The sequence below is a fragment of the Macaca fascicularis genome, chromosome 11, assembly GCF_037993035.2.
Source record: "Macaca fascicularis isolate 582-1 chromosome 11, T2T-MFA8v1.1".
NCBI classification, from domain to species: domain Eukaryota; kingdom Metazoa; phylum Chordata; class Mammalia; order Primates; family Cercopithecidae; genus Macaca; species Macaca fascicularis.
This window is the reverse complement of record NC_088385.1, coordinates 60,590,418-60,605,590: the sequence shown is the minus strand read 5'-3', so window position 1 is coordinate 60,605,590 and position 15,173 is coordinate 60,590,418.

The following is a 15,173-nucleotide window of genomic DNA, read 5'->3' as shown; positions in this document are numbered from 1 at the left end:
GTCCACATGGCTGGTCCTTAATGTGCATTTGGTGCACCACATCTTTTCAATGAGGCTTTCTTACATCACCCTGTAGAAAGTGGCAATCTGCTCCTGACCACCCACAACACAACATATCCCCTGCCCTGATTTTTTGTTTCCATAGCACTTATCACTATTTAACATATCCACTGATTTATTTGTTCACAATCATCTCATCCCACTAGAACGTCACCCCACTAGAACGTAAGCAACACAAATGCAGGTTTTGATTGTTTTGTTCACTGCTGTGAACACCTACAACTGTGCACCTACAACTTCTCAGCACCTGCAACTCTGTTCAACACACAGCAGGCACCTTATATTTGGGGAATGGCTGAATGTCTCTAAATAAACATATAGAGTACGGATTGGAAGAGCACTAACTAAATATATGAAACAGATAGCTCCCACAAGAAAAGGAAATGAGAAATAGAGGTGAAGGGTGAAAGGGAAAGATAGAAGGAAGCAAAAAGGGGCCTCACATGACCTGATGATGCCAACGTGCTGTGAACAGGGCTTGGTGAGTAACTCAATTCTGTGCACTTGAGCTTCCACAAAGGAATTGCATGAGATAATGTTGTGAAAGGACACTTCTGATTCCCTCAACTTTATCACACAGGATGGTCCCTGGGCCCTTCCCACTTTTGCTGAAGATAAAACTGGACATACAAAGAATGAAGATACAAGGGAAGCAGCTTAAAGAACAAAACATATGGGAATTAAATAGTCATAACCCATGACTCAACAGAAGCATGCAGAACAAACAAATAAACAACCAAACTGACAGAAGAAAAAGCAAGCACATGATAGGGAATCCTGAGAAAGCCTAACTGCAGCCCAGCGTCTAACAATAAAGAGAAACATCTTCCTTGAATGCAATTCTCAGGAATATCTTTCCCTGTGCAATAATCTGCAATTATTCTAACGGTTTATATTCAGTCTGGGTTCTTCAAACCAGCTGTCAGAGCCCCTTCCTAATCATGCCCACCTCTACCCTCAAGCCTATCACCTCACTCCTAACTCAGCTCCTCACATTGTGACTTACCCTGCATGCAGCAAGACTTTGGCCTGCACCAGTTACTGGCCTGGCCGAGGGGTGCCCTCCTCACTCCTTTCTATCTGGTCTTGACTCTCTAGCTCTTCTCAATCCTATTCTACAATCTTTCCCCCACTTCTAGAAGCCTTCCCTGTGCCATCCTGACTGGTTTCCCCATCTCCAACCTTCCTTCCCATTTCATCAGCACTGACAGCTAACCCTGATGCTCAGCCGAAATTAGTTTTCCCTTTCTGTCTGATGGTGTCCTGGGTATGTCCCTTAAATTCCTTTATAGTCTAAAAGCCTCCAGAGGGCAGGGCCATGATCTGTGTACCTGTTTCTTCCGAATTCCATGCTCCCACCACCAACCCTTGTTACCCAGGACAAGGATCTACTCAATTGTACCGAGCAACCAAAAGAGATACTTAGGACAGAGAAAATAAACATGTAACTGTATTGATTAACAACTATGTCTTAGGATGCCTAGAAGTAGGATTTTTTTTTTTTTTTTTTTTTTGAAAGAGAGAAAGGACCAGATAGAGGTGGGAACAGGAGACTAGAACACACACAATCTTCTATTTAAAGAGTGTTTCCTAAGGATATTTCCTAATAAGGGCCCTGGGTCTGTGGATCTCAGTTTAATTAGGAAACGGTCTCTCCCGAAGGAGGTGCTTGGCCCAGGGGAGGTGCTTAAAGAAATACAGAGAAAGGCCAGAGAACACGAAGCCAGCTTGTATGAATTCCATCATGCCCCTGGCTCTCTCCTTCCCTTCCTCCTCCCTGTGTTTCTCTCATTCTCTGAGCTCTTTCCAAACTCCAGAACAAAAGTTCCATCCCAAGTAGCCAAGAAGAACTCATGTCGAATCCAACAATCCACCCACTAAATTGAAGGCTGTCTTGTTTTCCCAGCCAACCCCACCCACTCTCCTTCATCCTGGAGGTCATTGTGTTCATTCCTTTGTCTCTAAGAAGGGCACTGCCCTCACTCAGGACCTTTCCTTTTCAAAACATTTTTCCAAGGAAGTAAGTTCCACTGGTTCCCGTGCTTGGGTGCTAACAACCCTGCCAATCCGGAAGTTTGGCCTCATGGCTCCTGCCGAACAACTTCAAATAGAATGTGGACGCAAAGTGCTCTTCTAGAAACTTGATAAACATTCATGAGAGGAAAGCTATGGAGCTGCTACATAATTACTTCAGGTCTCAAAGTTTCCAAGAAGTGGACTTTAAAATGCAACATCTCCTAGAGATGATATCAATGTCTTTGCATGTAAATACAACTCCTTTCTTGATCCCAAATTATATAAGTTTGCTCCTCCTTAAAATTTCCAGAGAATGAAAACTCTGGAACCAATCAAACCAATGTCTCAAAAAAAAAAAAAAAGTAAAGGTTTCTGGATATCTAAGCTTTCCCAGAGTTTCCAAAGCCCTGACTCAAGCACCTCTGCAATTATGGTTGGAGGCAATCAGAAATACAAGAGTAGAGGCTTTGTGTTCAAGGCGACCACTTTAAATAATAATAACCACGGCATATGCAGTGCACTAACAGTTCTAAATTGGAAACAGTTCAAAACACATAAGAAAAGGTAAACTGTATAAAAGCCATCATGAACACGGGGTCTGAGTTATATATCCAAGGTCTAGAAGAAATCAGTTAAGGCCAAACAAAAAACAGAATCTTCTCATATTATCTTTCTGTGTATGCCTTCTCTAGAAGTCCATGTCTAGTCACAGTTCCTCATTCATTCAACAAATATTTACTGGTCCTCAACTATTCAGCACTGGGGATACAGCAATTAAAACACACACAAAAAAAAATCCCTCCACTTAAGTCACTTACATTCCAGCAAGAAGAGGCAAATGATAAACAAGTAGTAAGAATACATATTGTGTTAGGCCGGGCACGGTGGCTCACGCCTGTAATCCCAGCACTTTGGGAGGCCAAGGCGGGTGGATCACGAGGTCAGGAGATCGAGACCATCCTGGCTAACACAGTGAAACCCCGTCTCTACTAAAAATACAAAAAAATTAGCCAGGTGTGGTGGTGGGCGCCTGTAGTCTCAGCTACTCGGGAGGCTGACGCAGGAGAGTGGCATGAACCCAGGAGGCAGAGCTTGCAGTGAGCCAAGATCGCGCCACTGCACTCCAGCCTGGGCGACACAGCGAGACTCCGTCTCAAAAAAAAAAAAAGAATATATACTGTGTTAGATTGTGGTTTGTGCTGTAGAGAAAAGTAAAGCAAGTAAAGGTTAGGATGTGCTCAGGATGGGAGTTGAGATTTTAAAACAAGTGGTCCAAGAAGGTCTTGCTGAGATGACACTTCACCAGCAGCCAGGAGCAGGTGCAGGAAAAAGCAATGGTGCAGATCTCCGAGAAGTGCAAATATAAAGACTCTGGCCATTGTTTATTGTGGTAAAATGTACATAACATAACATTTACCATTTTGACTGTAAGTGTGGCCTTAGGGCGGGCATGGTGGCTCACACCTGTAATCCCAGCACTTTGGGAGGCCAAGGCGGGCAGATCTTCTGAGACCAGGAGTTCGAGACCAGCCTGGGCAAACATGGCAAAACTCCGTCTCTACAAAAATAGAAAAATTAGCCAGATGTGGTGGCAAGCACCTGTAATCCCAGCTATGCAGCAGTCTGAAGTGGGAGAATAACCTGAGCCTTGAGAGGTCAAGGCTGCAGTGAACTGTGATCATGCCACTGCACTCCAGCCTGGTGATAGAGCAAGACCTTGTCTCTAAAAAAATAAAAATATAAAAGGCCGGGCACGGTGACTCACGCTTGTAATCCCAGCACCTTGGGAGGCCAAGGCGGGTGGATCACGAGGTCAGGAGATCGAGACCATCCTGGCTAACACAGTGAAACCCCGTCTCTACTAAAAATAACAAAAATTAGCTGGGCGTGGTGGTGGGCACCTGTAGTCCCAGCTACTTGGGAGGCTGAGGCCGAAGAATTGCTTGAACCCAGGAGGCGAAGTTTGCAGTGAGCCGAGATCATGCCACTGCACTCCAGCCTGGGAAACAGAGTGAGACTCCGTCTCATAAATAAATAAATAAATAAATACAGCATTAAATACATTCACATGAGGGTCAATCATCATCACCATCCACCTCCAGACCTTTGTCATCTTCCCCAACTAAAACTCTGTGCCCATTAAACATTAAATTCCCATTCCCTCCTGCTCCCATTCCTCAGAAACTACCACTTTATTTTCTGTCTCTATGAATTTGACTCTTCTGGTTACCTTATATAAGTAGAATCACACAATATTTGTCTGCTTGTGTCTAGCTTATTTTATTTAGCATAAAGTCTTCAAGAGTATCCATGTTGTAGCATGTACTAGAATTTTCTTTCTTTTTTAGAGTGACTAATATTTCTCTCTATGTACATACTACATTTTTGTTTATCCGTTTGTCTATCTATCAATAGACACTTGGGTTGCCGCCACCTTTTGGCTACTGTGAATAATGTTACTATGAACGTGGGTGTACATATATCAATTTGAGTCCCTGCTTTCATTTCTTTTGGATATACTCCCAGAAGTGGAATTTCTGGGTCATATAGTAATTCTAAGTTTTTTTTTTGTTTTTTTGTTTTTTTTTTTAGGAATTGCCAGTTTACTGTTTTCCACGGTGGCTGCACCATTTTACCTGCCAACCAGCAGTACACAAAGGTTCCAATTTCTCCACATTCTCGCCAACACTTGCTATTTTCTGTTTTTTTAATAATAGCCATCCTGATGGGTGTGGAACGGCACCTGACCATCTTGGGTTGGCACAGAGTGAGATAGGAAGAAGTAGGAGGGGATGAGGTCAGAGAAGATTCAGGAGGCCGGATCATTCATGGAGGGCCATAGAGTCACTGTGAGGACTTTGACTTTCACACTGGGAATCATGGAAACCCTAGATGAAGTGGCAGTTTTGCATATTGGCTACTGATTGTCATGTTCTTTGAACTAAGTATTTGGTTCTCAAACTATGGAACAGGCCTCCTCCAGAGTTTGAAAATACAGCACAGAAATGGGTTCTGCAGAGTTCTCCACAGACATCTCATGGTTCTGACAACAAAGTGAGAGCTAAACAAGCTGAGGTCCTCTCACACCGGCCTCCCTCTCCAGATGCTATACACCAACCCATGGGAGATTAACATGATGGATTACTTTCATCCAGGATGTTCACTTTATGGATTATCTTTAACCAGGATTCAATCACTTAAAAAACCAATAATCTTTGTCTCATTCAGTATTTTGGATTATCTCCTCCATTTTTCTGGGTAACCAAGAGCTGATATGGAGATGAAGGGTACTTTTCCCAGAAACTGGTGAAATTAAGGACTGCAAAGACAAAGGCAGGTAGATTCTCAGAAAAGGGGCAGGAACAATGTGAATCATGCACTCACCAGCCTTGCAAAATTAAATAGACGAATTCAGTCCCAAGGCCTGGATGCCTCAGCAAGGATTGTCAGAAATGTCTGAGATGCTCAGAGCTAGGGAGAGAAAGGGCCCCAGAGGGAAGCCTGAAAACACATTTTTGAGAGGCAGAGAGTACCTCTCATAACCTCACTTCCCCCAGGCGACAGGGATGAAAGCTTCTACATCAAAATGAGAAGTCCAAGGAATTATAGATTTTCTCAACAATAAATAATCTGGAGAGAATGGCCGCCCAACCACCGTTTATAAATGCTAGAAAATACACACTTGTGTGTGGTGAGGGCAGGGGGATGGAGAGTGGAGAAAGAGAGAATTATGGAGTTGTCCCCTCTGGGAGAGGAGGAGGGCCAGAAATCAGTTTTCACTATGGCATTCTTAGGATTCAAATGGGGGCTAGGAGAGGGAAGTATGGTCAAATCTGGAAACCTAAATGACTAATTTTTCTCAGTATGGAAACAGGCCAGGTACTCTATGATTCTGTGTGCTATTTTTCTTTCCATCTGAGGACCACCTCGTTCATCCTCCTGTCCCTACGCAGTATGAACACCACCACCGCCCGCCCCGGGTAAACAGAAACTCCATGGCTTCCCTCAAGCCGTAGTCCCTCCCTCATACTCCTTCTCCGTGGTCTCATTAAAGAAATCTTGGGTTACCCTTTTCAGCCCAAAGATTTATAATAAAAATGAAACTAGGATTTAGGAGAAGGCTGCTCTTCTCCCTCTCTTCAGGTAGAAAAATAAGGGACCTACATGGCAGTGAAAGTTTTAGGTCATTCATTCAGTAAGTATTAAGCACCTACTATATGCCAATCGCTGTGCTTGATGCTAAGAACACAACAGGGAGGGGAAAGACATGTTCCCTGTCTACATGGCACTGTCTTTAAAAGTGTTCTTACCTAATCCAAAAGTGCCAGAAACGCCTAATCTGAGCTAATGATGAAAACAATCCGTCAAATTCAGACCCAGTGACTTTCTACAAAACAACTGACTGGTACTCTTCAAAACTGTGAAAGCTATGAACAACAGGCTAAGGAATGATGCCAGATTAAAGGAGAATAAAGAGGCACGATAACAAAATACAGTGCATAAACTTGAATTGGATCAGGCTAGGAAGAAACATTTTACTAGAAAAAAAATTATTCGGCCAGCGCAGTGGCTCACACCTGTAGTCTTAGCAGTTTGTGAGGCCGAGGAGGGCTAATCACTTGAGCCCAGGAGTCTGAGACCAGCCTAGGCAAGATGGTGAAACCCTGCCTCTACAAAAATAAAAAATTTAGTCTGACATGGTGGCATGTGCTCACAGTCCCAGTTACTTGGGAGGCTGAGGCAGGAGGTTCACCAGAGCCCAGGAGGTAGAGGCTGCAGTGAGCTGTGATCATGCCACTGCACTCCGGCGTGGGCAATAGAGTGAGACCCTGTCTCAAAAAAAAATTATTAGACAATTAGCAAAATTTGAATAGGCACTGTTTTATATATGTGTGTATATATACATATATGTATATATGAGACAGAAGGGTAGAGCACACAAATGTGGCAAAATATTAGTAACTGGCCAATCTTGGTGAAAAATGAATGGGTATTAATTATACTATTTTACAACTTTTCTGTAGGTTAATATTTTTCAAATTAAAAGGTTAGGAGGAAAACAAGAATGTTCCAACAGTAAAGGTTATGGATTTTTCTTCTCTCAATGATCTTTATAAACAAACTTGCCATCATTTTTTGATTGGAAGGAAATCCTATCCAGAATGATCTAGCCCTGAATCAAGAACTTTAGATCAGAGAGGTGGGTGGGAAGATTGAACTCCTTTGTCTTTGATTTACAACCAAAATTGTCAGCAAGTAAAAATGCCTGGAAAGAAACCACAGCCTTGACTCATGTTAGTATGGTTATAAAAAGTACATACTGTTATTGCCATTTTGTGGGACTAACACAAATTAATAAATCAGAGCTCTAGGCTTGAACGCTAAGAAGCATTAGGGAAGACGTGCAGAGGCTGGAGACAGAGCAAAATATCTGGCAAATGGCATACCAGGGATAGAATTATGTGCCAAAATTAGGGTTACGTGGGAAGAGGGGTGAAAGGAACCAGAATGTGTTGAGTTGCAAGCAAGGTTCCTATGCTGTTTCATTTAACCCCTATATACCCAATGAGAGAAGTATTATTATTCGATCTTGAAGATTAACAGAGGTTAAATAACTTTTTCAAGATCATATAGCCAGTAAACAGAAGAGTTAGAATTTGAACATGGCTCTTCATGAATTCAAAGCCCGTGTTCTTCCTACTGTGGCACCCAGTCTCCATAAAGAACAAGGAGTCTAAGGGCATGGCTATTAAAAGAGGATTTGAACCAGTTCTTACTTACCCTTATGCCCAGGTCATCCCCTGCCAATGCCTTCTCTTTCCTCGCATATAGACACTGATGGACCAGAGCTGGAAGAGAGAAATAATTAAATCTGGAAGTTCCATCTAAACCATTTCCTGCTAAAATTCTAATCCAATCAGGTGCCAAAATGTCTCCAGACAATCTTTTTAGATGCCAAGAAAGGAGATTCCAAAGCATCCCCGTAACTATTCCAATAGTTCATAGACACAATTTTACATCTAATTATAATTCCTACTCCCACAACTTTAATCCATTGCCTTTTGCTTGGTTTTTAGTGAAAAATACAGGATAAAAGATCTCTAGATGCCAAATATAAGTAACCCCTCTGAGACTTCTTCCATCACACTGTTCTTTCATCATATTTCAAATCTTGCCTACTCACTACCTCATTCTTGAGAAGAAAAAAGCCATCTTCAGTGCAGGTTAGGAAGTGCTAGAGAAGGAAATGAAAGCTTGATTTTCACTGGCCAAAGGAAAATGGGGTGTTGGGAAGGGAAGCGGGTATTTTTTTTTAATGGTAGCCCAATGGCAGGAAAATGGTTGCAATTTCCCTGACAATCTACATACCTCCAGATTTGGCCTTCCCAAACCTCAGCAGTCACCTAAGGCTTCCAGATGCTACCGGCACACACCGTTAGGAAACATCTGTCACAAAGAACAGCCCCAACTGGGACAAAGGAGAGTAGGAAGGCAGACGGTGCCAGTTTAATGAGGATGGTTTAACAAAACAGCTTTTAAGCTTTCTAATTCACTTGGCCATTTGCTCCCCAGACTTGGCTGCCAATCAGGAGTAGACTGTGGGGGGATGTTTGCCAGAGAATGGCAATCCCTGATCCTTAACTCAGGAGAACCCAGTACCAGAAAAATGTCAACTTGTCAGTCATTCTAAAACATGATTAATCCCATTCCAGAGCTAACAATTCATGGTGATACTGGGGAGAAGGACTTGAGCTACGTGAGGTTGCTCGGTCTGGTTTGGTTGTTCTTGACAGCCAGAGGCCTTACTTAGCAAAATGTCAAAAACAGGTATTAGGACATGCCCCATGTCCATGTCTAGCTCTGAGCTCATGACAACTAGAGCATTTCTAATATTTATTAATCATTCATGGAAAAAGCATAAAGACCAATGGATATGCAGCATCAACACTGATCTCTTAGCCTTTCTGTTTTTAGATTGCCTCGTTCTTTTTTAAGGTTATTAAAGGATATGAACTTGAGATAAGAAATAATGGGTTTTCTCAACATGCTATCAGTATAGGAAAACCCACGAAGAAGATAAATTACTTTTCCATTTCAGTTTCCAGGGGGAGAATGCCCCAGATATGGCCAAAGACAAGGGGATTGACAAAGCAGCCTCAAAGGATCCTGACTTTATTCAGAGGCGTTGCATGAAAATTTGGATTAAACCTAAGGAATCCCAGCTGAAATCACTGGTTTCAGATATATGTGGATCATTATCCTAGGCCTGAATTCAACCTAGCCAACATGCCATTTTTCCCACCAGAACTCTATCCAGTAGATTCCTACAGTTTGCAAAGACTGCATCCCAACCTCCTGCTATACTCCCTGATCCACCCTCCTGGCCTTTAACATTGGTAACTCTAAACAATGAGATCCTCACAGATTTCACTCAGATTCACCCCAGCAACCATCAGAGAGTGCTGCTCTTCTCTGAAGCAGGCTACAGCCCTAAATCACATTCACCGCGATTGCTGCATTGCAGCAGATAACTGAAGTGTGAGTGCCCTCTACCCTCCTTCTGGAAAATGACACTTTCTTCAAGGATTGAAAGCAACACACACACACACACACACACACACACCCTGTACCTTCTTCCTACCAGACCTGCAGTTTTCTGCTCTCTGTTAAATCCAAACTTTTAAGATAGTATTTCCAGATCTTTCTTTTCATTGTTCCTCTAAACCTTACTCTTATTATTAACCTTTCCTGTGGCTCTTTGCTGGAACAGAACAAATCTTTCCCCATATATGAACATCTTGCTATCATCACCTCAACCATCACATGGACAGTCCCTCTCTGCCTCGAACACCCTTTTTCCAAACTGTTAAACATGCCCCTTCTTCAGGAAGCATCTCTAACCACACCTACGGATATCTGACCTTTCCGCTATGCCCTCTTTGCCTGCTCTCATCCCCTCATTACTGTCCAGAATTCTGTCCATTTGCTCCTAAATTCTTTCCTTGCTGCACTGCCAGTGTCTGTGCCTTGATTATGTGTCCAGCCTCCTCCATCAGACTGACATCCTCTCCTCCCCCTTCCTTTGGATTAGTCGGCAGTGAATATGAGTCTCTTGCACAGGTTTTAGGACAGAATGGCATAACTCACTGGCCTAGAACTTTGCACTGGGAAAACGCCTTGGTTTGGCATTTCCTTGGTTAGGGAAAAGGGTAGCAATGGTAGATGGTTAGGTGCAGCGAAGTAGCACAGCTCCTGCCTGATGATGCTTTCAGCTTGCCTGTCCTTCCCCAGCTGAAGCCTGAGGTACAAAGTTAACTGGCCACAGTCAAGGAAGCACCCCATGATCTACAGCCCAATGTGGGGACATCAGAGATAATGAAACAAGAATGCAGGTCCAAGTCTCTTCCATACCACAAAGTGAAAATGTAAAGGTAGTAACCCAAACTGGCTGGGACAAAAGATATTATCTGCGACACTTACTATTGGCTCCCGTGTCATTCCCCTTGATGTCCAATGACCAAACTGACAAACAATACAGTTTTATTACTTTCATTGCTTTACTTAATTGTGAAAATAAGTCACCTAATACTTTGGCATTAGGCAACCTGGTGTGATACTCAAACTGCAATAAAGAAATCTCAGCTTAGACTGCAGAAAGGAGGGGTGCTCCAATAATCAAATGGTCGAATATTGTTTAGAATAGGGTTTTCATTTGTTTTGGGAGGATGTGGAAGTGTCCATGAAGTACTCTTATATTGTAAGCTCTCAGAAAAGAGAATTTTCTCTGTTTACTACCATTTTTCCTGTACTGTCTATAAATAAATTCACAGATAGATTCTGTTTAGTTTGGGTTGGGTCTATAGTGAGAAATTGGATGACCTCTATGTGGTTTGGTGTTTCCCTCAGGTGGATACCACTAAAAGTTTCTAAGTAACAAAGGCTGGATTCAAACTACTGAAAATCAGATTTAAACTAAGTGTAAGTGAATACAAAGACAAATTCCAAATTAGAAAATTCCAGCACCAAAATGATTCCTTTTGCAAAGGAATTCAAGCAAAAGCAATGTCTTTTTTCCCCTAAATTATTACCACCACCACAACCACCACATCACCACACACTCACACACAATGCAAGACAAATGGTAGCAAATAAAGAATTCCCCTCTTTGGGAGCTTACATTTAAGAGATTTTCTGCTACTTCCCCACTCCTCAAAATAAGTAAAATATATATAAGCCATGGACTGGAAAGCATAATCCTCAATCAGAAATATACAGTAAAGTGTTTATATCAGAGGCAAGGGCATTCCAAGATCCCAGATGACATCATAGTTGACAGAAGATGTGAGCAGGAAGGGCTTCATTTTTCGGTGTTGGCAAGATTAGGGAGTATCTTCCCTGCACCTCAGGCCAGTCTGAGAAACCCCCACGGAGGAGGGGGCAATTGCTCCATATGGGGATTTGGTTTCCCTGGGAAACATCAGTTCAACCTACATCTTCATGATGGTAAGAAGCTTGGGCTATGAGCCAATAAAGCAAATCTCACTTAGGCCTTCCTTCCATGCCTCCCATCAAAAACAAAAGAATAAAGACAAATAAACTCTACATATGCTTTGAACCAGTAAATCCAGTTTGCTCAACTATATAGATCCAGTTAAATGTTTACTACAGATTCTAATACAGATCTAAATAGCAAAATATAATAATAATAATTCTCAGTCTTGGTCTGTGCTGAAAAGGAAAATAGAAACAATATCAGTAGTAATAAGTGTGTTACCTCTCCGTAAGGAAAGAGAAGTAAAGTTGAGATGGCTTCCCTAAAAGGTTGGAAAGAAAGCTGAAGCAACCAAATCTAGCTCATACTAAAGAAAATAAATGTCCAAGCTTATCTCCCAGGAGTCTTCTGAGAATGACCTGAGCAAACTGACTCCTTACCAGGCATCTTCCCACACCCGTGAACTTTCTGCATCCTGCATTCTGTCTGAATGATACTTGAGAGAATATTTTGTCTCCCTATCTAAAATTAAAACTCCTTAGGGTAGAAACTGTTTTATGTTCACACACTAAGCTAGAAATTAAAATTCTGCAATAAATATTACTAGCTCAACCAAGTCTTGAACTTGAAAATTATGACAGCCCCCAAACTGCTCAGGAGACCAAGGGGAAACACAGCTGCCTCCTCCAATTCACCTGCCTACCCTACCACCCCAGCACTGCAACTCTTAAATCTCATTCTAGCTGGGCAGAGGCCGAATTCCAAGAAACCCATTCCAATGTAGACCAAACCGCTGCAGGCCAAATGTACACCAAAATCATGTAGACAAAATCTATCCAGATGTAGACAAAATTCATCTAGATACAGACCAAAATAGTTTTGCTTTCTTCCCTCCATATTATGCAGTCCCAGTTACATGCAGAGACTACACTAGTACCATTGTGCTATGATTTGGGTAAATAATCAGACAGCCAAAGCTTCTCTAGAGGCTATGTAATCTTCCTATTATCCAGTGTCATTTCGGAATGGTTGTGAATAAGGTGGCTTTTCTGAGTCCCTCTGGAACAACTTCAGAGATGGCAGAGTCAAATCCGAGTCTCTTCATTCAAGATTTGACACATTCACAGGTTTAGTTTTAGTTAGAATCCAATTTCGGAAATTCTTAACAATTCTATCACACCAGAAAAAGATATCAACTTGACAAATCAGAAAAGCCTGGGCTTCTGCTTCTAGAGCTCTTCAGAAACTAGATGGACTACCAGGATGAATCAGATTTAGATTCTCCAAACAGAATCACAGTGAGAACTGGGAAAAGCCAAGGAGGGTGTAAAAGATTAGAGATTTAGGCTGGGCACAGTGGCTCACGCCTATGTAATCCCAGAACTTTGGGAGGTCAAGGTGGTCGGATCACGCGGTCAGGAGATCGAGACCATCCTGGCTAACCCAGTGAAACCCCGTCTTTACTGAAAATACAAAAAATTAGCCGGGCGTGGTGGCACTCACCTGTAGTCCCAGCTACTTGGGAGGCTGAGGCAGGAGAATCACTTGAACCCAGGAGGCGGAGGTTGCAGTGAACTGAGATCAAGCCATGGCACTCCAGCCTGGGTGACAGAGCAAGACTCTGTCTCAAAAAAAAAAAAAAAAGATTTAGAGATTTAAAAAGTGAGGCCTAGGTTGCAGCGAGCCAAGATCGCTCCATTCCACTCCCTCTCAAAAAAAAAAAAAAAATTATGTGATACATTGAAAAGCAAAAATCAATTTCTTCTCTCCCTTCTTCCTCTTTGATTCTCTACTCCCCTTTTCTCAACCCAGCATCGTATCAACGCAGCACTCCTCAGAAGAGTCCTCACAAGAAAACAGTAGAAGGAAATCCATCTGCCTGTCCACCTTACTTTCCAATCTGCGACTGAAACATAGGATGGCCTTTGTCTACAATGATGAACCCTGAACCACACTCATTTTTTCCAGGAAGCCTTGCTACCAAACTTGGTTCTGTGTCTTTCCCAAAATCCTTCATTTTCTTGTAAGCATGGACTGTAGAAGTCCACCCAGTGGTCCTATCTATCACTATATCCTGTCTCTACTCTTAGACTAGCCATTGTAAATGGTCATTGTGAATGGCTCCTTCTTCCATGTATCTCCTCCCAACACCCACCATAATGCGCTACACACCAGGTAGCATAGGAAATGCCAGCTGTCTCTCTGGTTATCTTCCTTCATGCCTTCAAATGTATCATTCTGTCCTCCTCTGTGAATGGTTGGCTGTCTCTCTATCCTCTCTTACAAGGCTCTGCTGAATTCCTCTCATAGCCTTAGGCAGATGCTCCATAGCCCCACCATCGCCCTTAGACAGTTAATTTATTTTGTTGTAGGAAAGACATCAGATCATCTGAGTTAAATGAAGGCTGTATCATATCTCAAAGTCCTGAGTTCTTATCCATATAGATCAATATGACTGCTCCAACTGGGACCCACCTGCCTCACTCTTGCTCATTATGTCATAACCTACCACAAAGAGCCTCTGACAACATGCTTTTTAGGGTACATTCCTTATCCTCGTTCCCTGGTTCTTTCTATTCCCTCATCTGCCTTGTGATTTCTGTGATTATAAAAGAAGAAAGACCAGACACAGTGGCTCACACCTGTAATCCTAGCACTTTGAGAGGTCAAGGCAGGAGGACTGCTTAAGGCCAGGAGTTTAAGACCAGCCTGGGCAACATAGCAAGACCCCCTTGCTACAAAAATACCCCTCCAAAAAATTAGCCAGGCATGGTGGCATGCATCTGCGGTCCCAGCTATTCAGGAGGCTAAGGCAGAGAAATCGCTTAAGCCCAGGAGTTAGAGGCAGCAGGGAGCCATGATCACACCGCTGCACTCCAGCACAAACAACAGAGTGAGATCCTGTCTCAAAAAAAAAAGTGACAAAGATAAACCAAAAGAATATAATCAAAAATTATTTTTATTAACTTGGAATATACTTTTTAAAGGAAATTGGGTTTCCTACATGATTTTGCTTAAACTAAGATTGGAATGAGTCTGCCTTTTGGAGACTCACGTGTTAACTGATAATAGAGATGTTTTCCAAAAGCACTGGACGGCAAGAGAAAGTGAACCTAGAATTTAAAAATTGCCACATACAGTCAGTAACTCAGTTGTCATACACGGATAGGTGTTGTCCAGGTTTCTGGTATTGGGGTATTGCCGAAAGTGTATGTGTGTGGGAGGTGGGGAACAATTTTAAGACTCCAAGGACCTTCAAAATTAAAGAGCTTTAAACATGTTTTGTGATAGAAGGAAACTGCCTCTTGGAGACCAAGGAAGCCAATCCTATTTCAGGCTTCTCCACTAAGCCTTTATCAATCAATAAATATGCCTATCATGTATATAAAATTGATAGATTCCAAGAGACGGAACAGAGCCATCAGGTTTCAAGGTTTATTTAGTGCTGGCTCATTTGCAATATTCTTGAGACCTGAGACAAGCCTTCCTTCAGTGTCTTAAAGACCACTAGCAGCCACACCCCAAAGGAATTTGGTAATCTTTCCTCCTATAGCTAACCTGTAATTTCCACCACTGCTTGTTTTTTATCGTATTTTATTATTAT